Here is a 12,820-nt window from a genome sequence, read left to right as displayed (position 1 = left end):
TACTGGATTCTTTATGAATCCTCAAAGCTTCTTAAAGATTTTTGGGTCATTTTGCAACTTTTGGGATTGCCTACTGGCATTGGTAAAAACACTGTCCCTGTCATGTTTTGCAATTTATGTGACCAAGCCATCTGTACAAAAGCAATCAATCAACCCTGTTAGGGACTCATTATTTCCAGACACAGCTGGAAGGGTGGCAGGAGCAGATAGGTTGCAAAGGACTGAGGCTCAAAGACAGAAAGGCGAATGTGTTGAAAGGCTTGAGGACTTGAGTGCTGAGCAAAATTGGGAACAAACAGATCAATAATAGGAAGGTTAAAAGGCAGAATAGCTAGGGACAGAGCTGCAGACAGTATGAAGCAGCAGAGAAATGGTTCAGTGCAGAGAAAACCCTTGAGAGAGCAGGAAGAGCCTTCTGCCAGGGGCAGGGAAAGATCGCAAGGAACAGGAGCCCCAGGTAAGAGAGCAGACAAAAAACTGGGCTAAGTCCAGCTATTAATGGACAAAAGAGCCCTCACTGAGAAGGGGAGGTTGGTACTGAAAACTTCTTTCATGGCAGGAGGTTGGGTAGATGAAGAGGTCTTCCAGAGGAAGGTAGGAGTGAATGCAAAAAACCCTGCGAGGGGAACAAATATCTCTTGCTCACAAGCGCCTCTCTCGAGCCTGTCCAGAGCACCACAGATCAGCTTCTGGAATGGAGCATGCTGATGCCCCCAGTATGATGTATGGAAAACCCACATGCAAATCTGTGACGCTCTTTGTCTTTTCCTGTGATCACAAGTGCTGCGGCTGCCTGCAGCCAGCCTTTCCAGCCGCTGTTGCGCACGGACCTGGGAGAACCCAAACTCAGCTGCTGCAGGTTGCTGCTTGCCCAGAACAAAAATAACCCCAAAGTGTCCTTGCTTTCCAAGCTCTGAGGTTGCATCTCCATTCTAATCATTTAGCTCCAGTGCCTCTAAAACATCTTTCCTCCTTAGGCTTTAAAGGCACGATGTTGTCCAAATTCTCCTTCCATTCCCCTGCTTCCTCTTCAATTTTTTGTTTACTAGCCCATTTCCCCCACTTTTAAGCAAATCTCTTAATTTGTCATTCTTATTCCTCTTTTCTTCCTGTACTATATTATAGCTTAATGAGATTTCCAATAGTACAAACAAGACTTCTCTTACTTGATTCTGTCTCATATCTCCAGTTAAATTCTATGTCTCAGCAGATGCCATCTTTACCTTCTGTCATGGTTTAACCCCAGCCAACAACTAAGCACCACGCAGCTGCTCACTTACTGCCCCCCCCCTGCAGTGGGATGGGGGAGAAAATCGGGAAAAGAAGTAAAACTCATGGGTTGAGATAAGAATGGTTTAATAGAACAGAAAAGAAGAAACTAATAAAGATAGTGATAACATTAATAAAATGACAACAGCAATAATAAAAGGATTGGAATGTACAAATGATGCACAGGGCAATTTCTCACCACCCACCGATCAACACCCAGCTAGTCCCTGAGCAGCGATCCCCCGCCCCCACTCCCCCCAGTTTATACACTAGATGTGACGTCCCATGGTATGGAATACCCTGTTGGCCACTTTGGGTCAGCTGCCCCGGCTCTGTCCTGTGCCAACTTCTTGTGCCCCTCCAGCTTTCTCGCTGGCTGGTGGTGAGAAGCTGAAAAATCCTTGACTTTAGACTGCACACTGCTTAGCAACAACTGAAAACATCAGTGTTATCAACATTCTTCACATACTGAACTCAAAACATAGCACTGTACCAGCTACTAGGAAGACAATTAACTCTATCCCAGCTGAAACCAGGACACCTTCCCAATCACTTGGTGACAATTCAGCTTTCTTAAGTTCATCCTAAGCCACTGCATACATCAGTTAATTTGCTTTTCTCATACCACTCAAAGCCTAGCTTTGTAAAATGGCAAATGTCATTGGTACCTCTGTGTTTGCATATATTTACATTTATTATATGAAGGATGGCAGAAGTAAAGTTAATCCTTAATATGTGTGTACCTATATCTTTCATAATACCTTAGCACTGTTGCTCCTCTTCCTCCAGTATTTGTTCACAACCCCGCATGTGTTATGATTTGGCTTAAATTAAGTCCGACAGATGCATCCTGCTGAGATGTATGTCCATATTTTGGAGACAGAGAGTATGACTTTTATTGGTTTGTAAAGTATCATACTTCTAGCGAGCTTCAGAGCTGTATGGACTCTGCAGTTCTTCTACCAGCATTATTAGCGTACAGTTAATATGCACCTAATAGAACATTTTTAGTGTAACTGTCTTACCATGATCAGCTGTAGGCATGGCACTGGCACTTCTGGAAACTGGATATGCATGTTTTCTACCTGTATTCATCACCATCCACATTAAGATTGTATCTCTCTCCTGATTTTTTTTTAGTGTCTTCCCCAATTTTTTTCAGGAAAATGACTTGAATTTTCAGTGATTTCTGTGCAAAAATTCTGATGGATCTGTTTCCTAGCAATAGCTGTACACACTGCACTGAACTTTATACTTATTTTCTTGATGCATATAAGTGAAACTTGTTGCCTCGTTTCTACAAACCTTTAGTGTCTTGAACAAAATAGATGCAAGTCAACAGATCTAACTAGAAATCTTATATTGCTAACTGTGTTTCCTTAACAATACGTAGGGGTGTATTCACAAGAGGGGTGGAGATGTTAGCCTGCATGTGTGGAGAAGAGGAGGGAGCTCCTTTCCAGGTAGGTACCTGATATTCTAAAGGTCTCCCTCTTCATTGACTATGGGGCAAGGACAGAGAGATTAGCTTCATGTGGCTATAGCTAGTATCTGAGAATTATTATTTTTAACCATTGCTAGAATCCCACCTTCTCACCCATTAATGGGCAGTAAATTGGTTTGAAGCAGGTTCTTACCTCTAGATGTTTTCCATTCCCCCCGTGAAGAGCAGCAAACCAGTCTAAGTGCGTGCACCGATGATCAGCAGCAACTGTGAAACAGCTTAGGAGCCTTTAGAAATATGGATCTAAGGAAAAAATTCCTCTGTTCTGCGATTCCACTGCAGTTGGTGATTATTATAAGCATAAGGTATTTGATCTTTGATTCCAACACAAGCTCTGCCTGGGCATGCGGATTTATTGAGAAATTCTATTACACCCCCTCACCCTGCTGTTTCCTTGCTGATTGATGACTACTTTTTGAAAGCTATCACTTTCCCAATTTGTTATGCATTTAACAAACACTAGGCAATTATTGAAGAATTTCAATATTTTAACTAGTGAGCCATGTATTACTAAATGAAAAAAAAACCAACATGGAAAATTCTCTTGTTTCTCTTTAATCAGCTAGTACTGCTGGACTTATCCCGTGTGCACATAGCTAGGTCTCTGAGTGCCATTAAAGGATAAATTAGAATCTGACCTTGCAGCCTGTTCCATGCAGGCCTGTGTTATGTTCATGCAAGTACCTCTGAAAACAGGAGACTTCTGTGCGCTTGTAACAATTTACTTGTGCATGATGAATTTCAAAACTAACAGCCCTGATCTTTGCAGGTCTTAATTTCTAGTCTGAGGAGTAAAAATAATAATGGTACTTCTTGCCCTGTTGACTGCCACTGGAACATTTCAGGCAAGATTCTGTGTTGGAGAGTGTGCTTGATCATGTATACAAATCACTGCTTGAGACTTCTCTAAGTATGTAGGTGCGACTGGCATGGAAGTCAATAATAATGAAATAATCTAGTAAAACAAAACAGCAAGTTCAGAATGGCAGGAAATGTTTTCAAGTGAAACAAAAATTGTGGTTTTTTTGGTTTATTACACTGCAAAACAGTTCTGCATTTGCTGCTTTCTGATTTACATACTGTTGTTCACTGTGTGTAAACTGAAATTAATTGCTTAAGTCCTACTTAGAAAAGCACACTGAAACATGTCTTGCAAGGGCCTTTGCCTACCCTTTCTCATGTGCAAGTATTTAGAAACCTGACCACAGTTTTGGAGCATCTGGTAACATCTGTACAAGCCTCCTAGATTTATTCCTCTTCCCTGTCATTTTAGAATGTATGTAATAAGCCCATCAACAAATACCAGGTTAGATAACCATATAATTGAAATTTTATTTTTCCCTGAATCTTGCCATCACCATAGAGCTAGTAGCAGCTGACAGCATGATTAGTAGGTTATGCACAGTTTTGATTAGCACCAAGTATATTTTAATAGACAAATCAGAAGCAATCTGGAAATGTTTGTTGATAAAGATAATTGGGAAGATAAATTCAAACATGACTAGAGAGAACATGTGACTATCAAAAGTATGCTTCATGTAGTCAATTTTAAGTTATTTCATTCCACACACTCTTCTTAAACTAATCACACACAAATGTTGCCCAAACTGGAGTTCCTCAAATGAACTGTGACTCCAGAGCATTTACAATATGGTTCACCCTTTAGGCAGGGAAATGTCATTGAAAATGCCAAGTGAATGGGAAGCTGAAAGCTTAAAAGGTTTGATATACTGGTAGTATTAATTTCCAATGTTTTCCCATTATCGTCAAGACTGTTCAAGTGTTCAACAATATCATTTTGTATCTCTCCCTTCCTTGTTCATCCTTTTTAGTCTTTGAGTGCATTTTTAGTTCTTGCAGGTAAGAGTGGTTAAGACCCCTTCTTATTCCATAATGTTGTTGTACTTGGCTCACAAAGCTCGGCAGCAATTGCAGTGACCTGCTTCTGAGGACACTGTTAATTCGCGGAGTGTTATCTTGGTTGGGATGCTACAGGGCGGGATGCTGATTCCCAGCTCAGTCCTGAGTTTCACAAAACCCAGAATCCTTCTTCTGCAATCTTTCAGATCTGTGATCTGTTAATAGACATCTATAATCAGCTTCCTTCTTCAGGCATGAAGGGACACCAGTAAGTTCCACATTTAAGAGTACTTTCAGGTCAATGCCTTTCCCTCACAGATACAGCTAGCATGCATTTCACAAACTGTGTTACAGAGTGACTTGACAGAAATGGCAAACAGCAAATAGTTTGCAAAGCCAGTCACAAAATTCTGAGCCAAACAGCTTGAAAAAGTGAAAGAAAACCTAGCCCTGATTTGAACTTCGCCCCAATTTGAGCAAGGGGTTAAACTAGCTGACCAACTTATTTTCATTACTAATTTCATTATTATTTATTCTATGGTCCTCTACTTTGGCAGCTAGACAACTTCACTTCCCCAAAGTGCCAGGTGCTCAGCAGCCCTCAGTTTATTTGGCTGTACAATAATCTCTGGTCACATCAGAGGCACAATCATGCATGTACCAAAACAAATAGTTAAGGCTTCTATTTAAGATTCTAGATTAGGTTTAGAGAATTGGTATGTGTACCTTTTGTGGGCTCCTTCAGACACTCCATCTGAACTTGTGATGGAGAGATTTTTTTTTTAATTTTTTTTTTGTATTTCATGCCTGAACTTAGTTATTCTTTTTTCCTTGTTTTATCTTTTGAAAAGCACATTCATTTTCAAAACTGTGTGGGTGTCTTACGCCCTTTAATGAGTCTACAATATAAAAAATAAACTTGGGCAGATTTCCCTTCTCCAAACTAAAACAACTCACAAAACCAATCAGTGTTTGGAGCAATAAATCAATCATTGTTACCAAGCTCAGAACAAAAGGAAAGACATATAAATTTTGTGACTTGTTAGTGTTCTTCTTTTGGTTTACTTTTTGTTTCTTTTAATTGACACAGAGTTGCCAAATGTCAGTTTGAAGGAACTAACTTTACATGGGTGCCAAAAATGAAAGGAAAAGACTTACACTTAGGATGCATTTTTTGTCATTGTGTTATAGGTTGGCTTATCCTTCGTTCGAAAATTGGGTTTAGTCAATAATACTACTTCCAGCTCATCCTTCAGACCTGCTGCTACGTGTGGACTTTGGCTTGATGTTTCTCTCACTTGCACTGGTGTAAAGCAGGACAGATATCAGTAAAGTCAATGAAAATTTGAAAGTCTCAAAATGAGAGTGAAAGGAAAATTATTCTCTTATTCTTAGCAGTTGATTAGTTTAAACACCGGGGAGAAAAGCCAGGAGGCATATCGCACTCTAACAAGCCTGTCATTAATACAAATCCTGAGGCTGTTAATACCTCGGTAAAATATTTTCAGCTGTTTATAGGACTACCATCATTTCATTTGAGAAGGAAGAAAGTTCTGGTCTCAGTAAACATATTGGTTTATTATGATCTCCGTTTTCATGTACTTACAGGACCTTTATAATGGAAAACCTTCCTAGAGGTAAAACAGAAAACTAAGAAATGAGCCTTTTAAAATCACTAATCAAAATGAAAAACAACTTCAGTGAAGGAGGATGAGCACAGGTATTGATTATACCACATCCTTTGTCTGACTTATGAAGTGACACTGCAGATCTATAATTTTTTTCAATGTCTTTTCCAGGCAGAGCTCAAGTTTGCTGGGGACATAGATCTTCCTTTCCCTCTCACAAAATACAACAGCTATTGGACTCAAATGTCCATCTTTGTGATTGCAATGAGACAGGAATTTTTTTAGGGTTACTCTGCTGGTGGCTGACCATTTTCAGCAGTTTAACAGGCAGGACTCCGGTGGGCTGGGGAGGGTGGGCAAAAAAAGCCATACCGTCCCCAGCAGACCTTTCCCCTCATCTCTCCGTGGCACTGGGTGGCAGATGTGCCTCTGCTCTTGCCAGGGAGCCCGCGGGGTGAAGTGAGAGTGTGTACCCTGAGCCAGGGAGAGGAGACCTCCAGGGTCAGCAGGGGCACAAACAGCATCGGGGAAGCACAAGTTAATGTGCTTTAGCAAGGATTTAATCACCGGGGAGCTTTGCTTTGAGTAGAAGCCTCAAAATGGATAGAAGGTCATTTTAACCAGTGAAATGGTTAAACAGTTAAGTGAAATTATTAATCAGAACATCTTTGACTCTCAATAGGAGTAGCTACCTAGGAATTTTGAAAAAGAGGGACCTTGGGCATTTTAAAAAATATTCCCTTGGTGATCTCTTGCATCTGACGTGACTTAAATTTTGTCCATAGATGAATAGCCACTGTGTTTCCTCTACTTTTCATCCAGAAACTAAGAGATCCACTGTAGAAATTTCCTGTAGAAATAATTATTATATAAAGGAGAGAGATTTCAGTAAAGCTGTCCACATACAAGCAATTGCATGAATGCTTAGTCAGTGCAGCTGTCAGCAATAAGGCAGTGGTGTGGCTCTCATTTTGCCCTTTCTATACTTTTATGCTGCTGTCTTTCAATATTTACTCTTTACTCATGTTCCCTTCTTTGGCATTTTTAGACATGGGTCTGCTGTACATGGTTAGGGCTTCATTCATATTTGGGGTGACACAGTAATGAGGGGGAGTTAGCAATCAGTGTGTTACATGAAAATCCTTTATAACATCCCATTTTAAAGCCTCTCACGTTTGCTATTACTGTAGTTATTCACAATCCAGTTTTAGCAGAATCTTTATTGAAACCAAATAAGTCAAACATGATTTAAGTAACTTTCTTAGCTCTCTCCATGGCTTTGATTGCTTTTATCACTGTAATACTCTTCAAAAATGTGAGCAATACTGGCAAAAGAAAAATTCCTGGGAAGAGATGCTTGGTGGAAGGGGAAATTGGGGGTAAAGGGTACAGCCTACATCAGTGACTTGACTTACTAGAAATCACAGGAAATCCAGAAAGCACAAATATGGCATATATAACTAAGCTGAAATCTGGCATGAGCACTGGCCCACTTCAGATACTGCAGTTTCTAAGTCGTGGTTCTGAGCCTACCATGTGACTAACTTCACATATCCAGGGTATGTTAAACCAGATTCATATCTCTAAAAGCAAAAAGTGATGGTCTCCATCACTGGATGCAGAGATGTGATTAGGTATTGATAGAAGGCACTTTTAGTCAACCAGATGTTTTTCACAGGAATCATAAATTCTTTGTGTTCCTCTCCTTCTCTGCCGGTGTAGGCCTGAAAGCAGTTTTCTCTGGACGACTTAATTGTTCTGTCAGGATATGCTTGGATGCCTGCTAATTCATGAGCCAGTAAGTCTGATTTATGGTGCATGACGTCACTACTGCAAGACAGAAGAATAAAGTGAAGAGGTGCTTTATATCATAGTAGTATTAAAGTTCATATAGCAGAGTTAACACTGTTCCTGTGCAAATTTTTGTCCTCTTTTGCACTGTGAAGATTAACTTATGTTTACACAGCACAAAAAGTTGCCTGAAAACTGGATCAAAAATAGAATTTTCATGATAAAATGTTTTATTCCTTTTACATAAGCTTCATGTAAAATTAACAACTATGACAAAATAACACAGCCTCTCCTTCTCTAGGTATAACGAGATCATTGTTACTGCTGAAATTTGGGTCAGTGAATATTGCATTGTTCAGGCAGTCAAAATTTTTAAAGATCTTAGCAAATAACTAGTCTGATATCCCACACTATACAGATCATAGAATTTCAACCAGAAATTCCTGTCTCAAGCACATAGTTTCTCACTGAGCTACAATGCATTGTCTGGAAAAAGCCTGCATATTTTAATCACCTCCTTGTAGTGCCATGCTAAGAAGTGCTTAGTGCTCAAAAATACTTAATAAATAATATTAGTGAGCCTCAAAAGTGGAAGACTTTTTTTTTTAAAGCTGTGAGTTTTAGAAATAAGAGACTGAGGCTGACCTAACTTCTGAATAAGCTGTACCCAGCTGGCAGAACCAGAAAGACAGCATTTCTAAAGTGAATTAGGCACTAAATACTAACGGATCATTGTAGCTACCAATTTACTGTGGGGATCTGGAAATTACTTTGCCCAGAATGCCAAAACAGTGAGAGCTAGTCTTGCTTGTGGCACATTAAAGGTCAGTGGAACAACACATGCCCTAAAAGCCATAAGTGCTTCTAAAAAAAAGCATTTTTTAATAACTTAGTGAATAATGGATTTCTGCTGCTGAGGGGTGAGGCATCAGATTCACATCAAGATCCAAAAGCAGCCAAACTTTGAGGTTGATCTGCCTGCATCTGTTATATACCAGCATGAAGATCCTTCTCAAAGGCTTCTGTAATAGTAAAGAGAACTTAAAAGTTACATAAAATACCATTGTTAACAAAAAACAGTCTACTGCCATTACACTGAAGAAGATAAAGGAGTAACCTGCAGATAGTGGAAATCCACACGACACATGCTTTCTAAGGTACATCTGAGATAGGAACTGCCCCTCAGCTGAAGCCAGGAGAAGTTTTAGTTAAATCCAATTGGAAGAGTTGTTTTTTAATCCAAAAAGTCCAAGAAGCACAGGAGTGTAAACAAAGCTAATCAGAGAAGTGAAACACCATATGTGCCAAACTGAAAAGGGAATAATCGCAAAGAGAAATGAGCAGAAGCATAGTTAAAATTTCTTATGTTGAAGGAATAAAACAGAGAACAGAGGTGATTAAAAGGATGTTGACTGATCATTCCTGAAAACTTATGGATAATAACTAATGCTGCTGTAAACAAGATGAGTTAAACACTTTGTCTGCACATTATGGAATTTTGAGTAATGTTGTCAAAGGATAGGAGTTTGAAGAGTTAATCTTCATAAATAATAATAACAACAACAACAATAATAATAGTTGAATAGTTAATCTTAAGTGCTGACCAGCAACTTCTTATTTTCCTTTCTAATTAGAAGGAGAACATCTCTTGCAGCAGTAGAGAGATCTCTTATTTAGGAATGAGCTTCATTGGGAGGCAACTTGTTTTAGAAAATATCTCTTATCATATAACTTTTCCCATTCCCCTACCTTTAGTTTTGAAGACTTTGACTTCTTCCAATCAAGGAAGTTCCAAGCTAGTTCCAGCTGGACATGAATATTTCTGGTCATATCTTCAAGCTGGCCTTCCAGCTTCCTGATGAAAATGTTTTGTTCACCCACAGTAACATATGACTCACACACTCCAGTGCTGAACCTGTATTCTCAGAAGGGACAAGCAACAGTTTGTATAAGAATATGTAAATGATAGCATGCACTTTTTAAAGCTTGAATCTTAGCAATGGGGTTAATTTTCTGTTGCTATGCCTGTACTAGTGTATTGGCTTTGTGTGGCAAGGTTTTGGTAGCGGGGGGGGGCTACAGGGGTAGCTTCTGTAAGAAGCTGCTGGAAGCTTCCCCTGTGTCCGACAGAGCCAATCCCAGCCGGCTCTAAGATGGCCCCACCGCCGGCCAAGGCCAAGCCCATCAGCGATAGTGGTAACGCCTCTGTGATAACATTTTTAAAAAGGAAAAAAAAAAAAGTTGCTGGGACAGAGTGAAACGGCAGCCGGAGAGAGGAGGGAGAACATGTAAGAGAAACAGCTTTGCAGACCCCCAGGTCAGTGCAGAAGGAGGGGAGGAGGTGCTCCAGGCGCTGGAGCAGAGATTCCCCTGCAGCCCGTGGAGAAGACCACGGTGAGGCAGGCTGTCCCCCTGCAGCCCAGGGAGGCCCACGGTGGAGCAGATCTCCACCTGCAGCCCATGGAGGACCCCACGCCGGAGCAGGTGGGTGCCCAAAGGAGGCTGTGACCCCGTGGGAAGCCCACACTGGAGCAGGCTCCTGGCAGGACCTGCAGATCTGTGGAGAGAGGAGCCCATGGAGCAGGTTTTCTGGCAGGACTTGTGACCCCGTGGGAAGCCCGCACTGGAGCAGTGTGCTCCTGAAGGACTGCACGCCGAGGAAGGGACCCACGCTGGAGCAGTTTGTGAAGAATTGCAGCCCGTGGGAAGGACCCACGTTGGAGAAGTTCGTGGAGGACTGTCTCCTGTGGGAGGGACCCCACGCTGGAGGAGGGGAAGAGTGTGATGAGTCCTTCCCCTGAGGCGGATGAAGTGGCAGAGACAATGTGTGATGAAATGACCATAAACCCCCATTCCCCGTCCCCCTGTGCCACTGCAGGGGATAGGTAGAGAATCCAGGAGTGAAGTTGCGCCCGGGAAGAAGGGAGGGGTGGAGGGAAGGTGTTCTGAGATTTGGGTTTATTTCTCATTACCCTACTCTGGTTGATTGGTAATAAATTGAGTTAATTTTCCCCAAGTTGAGTCTGTTTTGCCTGTGACGGTAATTGGTGAGTGATCACTCTCCTGTCCTTATCTCGACCCATGAGCCCCTTGTTATATTTTCTCTCCCCTGTCCAGCTGAGGAGGAGGAGTGATAGAATGGCTTTGGTGGGCACCTGGCGTTCAGCCAGGGTCAACCCACCACAACTAGTATTACTAATTTGATTTGATTCACCAGCTGGGACAGATGAAATAAACATGAAAGAGTTCAGAACAGTGCCTTGGCACTTAAATGTCATATCATATCAATGCTGGAGAAAGACTATTTTAAGAATAAATTTAGATGCTACAGACGAAAGCAAACAAACAAGCAAACAAAAAAACCTGTAATTTTTGTCATAAGCAGCAGAACTGAAGAAACCTCTTTTCCAATAGATTTCTGAACTTAATTCCCACCTGTTTTCTTCCTGCAATAATCTCAGCTCAATGTTTAGCAGCAGGTAAATAAAGAACACAACACCAAGGATCCAGAGATGAAAATGACAGCAGATCAGCTCTTTTGCAGGGTTGCTACATTTTTCTTCAAATGAGGAACTACCTCAAATCTTCCTTCAACTTATTCCTCCTTCCTATTCTTGTGTTTCTCATTCCGATCAACAGTCAAACAGTAAACACCATAAACTGAAATCCCACTTCCTTTTTAATAGTCTTATCCATATAGGTAGTTGTTGAGGCCAGGCAGTGATCTTGAAGAAATGATCTGTCAGTCATTTATAAATAAAATGACCTCTTCATTTCCTTTAGTTTCTTGTCATTGCAGGAAACCCAGAATGGAAAAATTCAGTGTTTTCCTAGCTTTTGGCAGCATTCAGGGCCAGGGATATGTTCTGAGGCTTATTAAGATTCTGAAACAGAGGTTCTAGTTTTACTTCAATTTTTCAACAAATGAACCAGAAAAAAATGCGTAAGAACGTCACTGTGTTTTGTATGTGCGTCTGTCTTTTATACCACTGTAATTCTTCTTGTTTCCCCATTGCAGAAGATCCTTAATCTGTGTAATCTAGGTACACCTAACCTGTTGCTCTTGAAGTGTCTACTACATATTGATATAAACTTGATATAAGTCCAGAAGTTATAGACTGTATTGGGGGAGCAGAGGAAGAAGTTGCACATTGTCCTAGAGAATAATGGAATATAATAAACAAAACTTGGTGAAAAATTCTAATTAAGAAATACCTAGGATGACAAACTGGGATCTCGGTTTACAGTTAAACAGGTTCCAGGTCATTTCTGATAAGTACCATTTATTGTGTTCAGACATCACAGTTTAACACAATTTAAAAACACAGCACTTTCATCTAGCACCAGGTGTTCATTGCTTCTGAAAAATCTGATTCATTCTGCTCGTGTAAAAACCTATCTCATAAAATATCTATGTACTTTCAATGTTAACTTGATATGTACAGTATCCAATGGAGGCTTCACTTCAGTTCTCAGCGTTCTTATCTTCCTACATGCTGTACATGTTGCTTTCCCAGTAAGGATGTTCACCTGAGGAGGGAATAATTGCCTGCAAGACTTTCACTGTGAAATACATCACTGAGCTGAACAGCAGGAGAAAATATAGCTAGGTCAAATGCTTCAGCCAAAGGGACTCCAATTATAGTCTCCAGAGTTGATTTTAGAGCTGAGCAATGCTGCACGTTAGAAATACAATTCAGAGTTCACACAGAAGAGCAGCTAATTTTCAAAAAGCAAAAGGAACAAAAAGCTTCCTGTTGCTATCATA

Source organism: Haliaeetus leucocephalus, unplaced genomic scaffold (genome assembly GCF_000737465.1).
Source record: "Haliaeetus leucocephalus isolate CR32 unplaced genomic scaffold, Haliaeetus_leucocephalus-4.0 Scaffold992, whole genome shotgun sequence".
Classification (NCBI taxonomy): Eukaryota; Metazoa; Chordata; class Aves; order Accipitriformes; family Accipitridae; genus Haliaeetus; species Haliaeetus leucocephalus.
The sequence above is the reverse complement of the archived record's forward strand: the minus strand, read 5'-3'. Positions refer to the sequence as shown.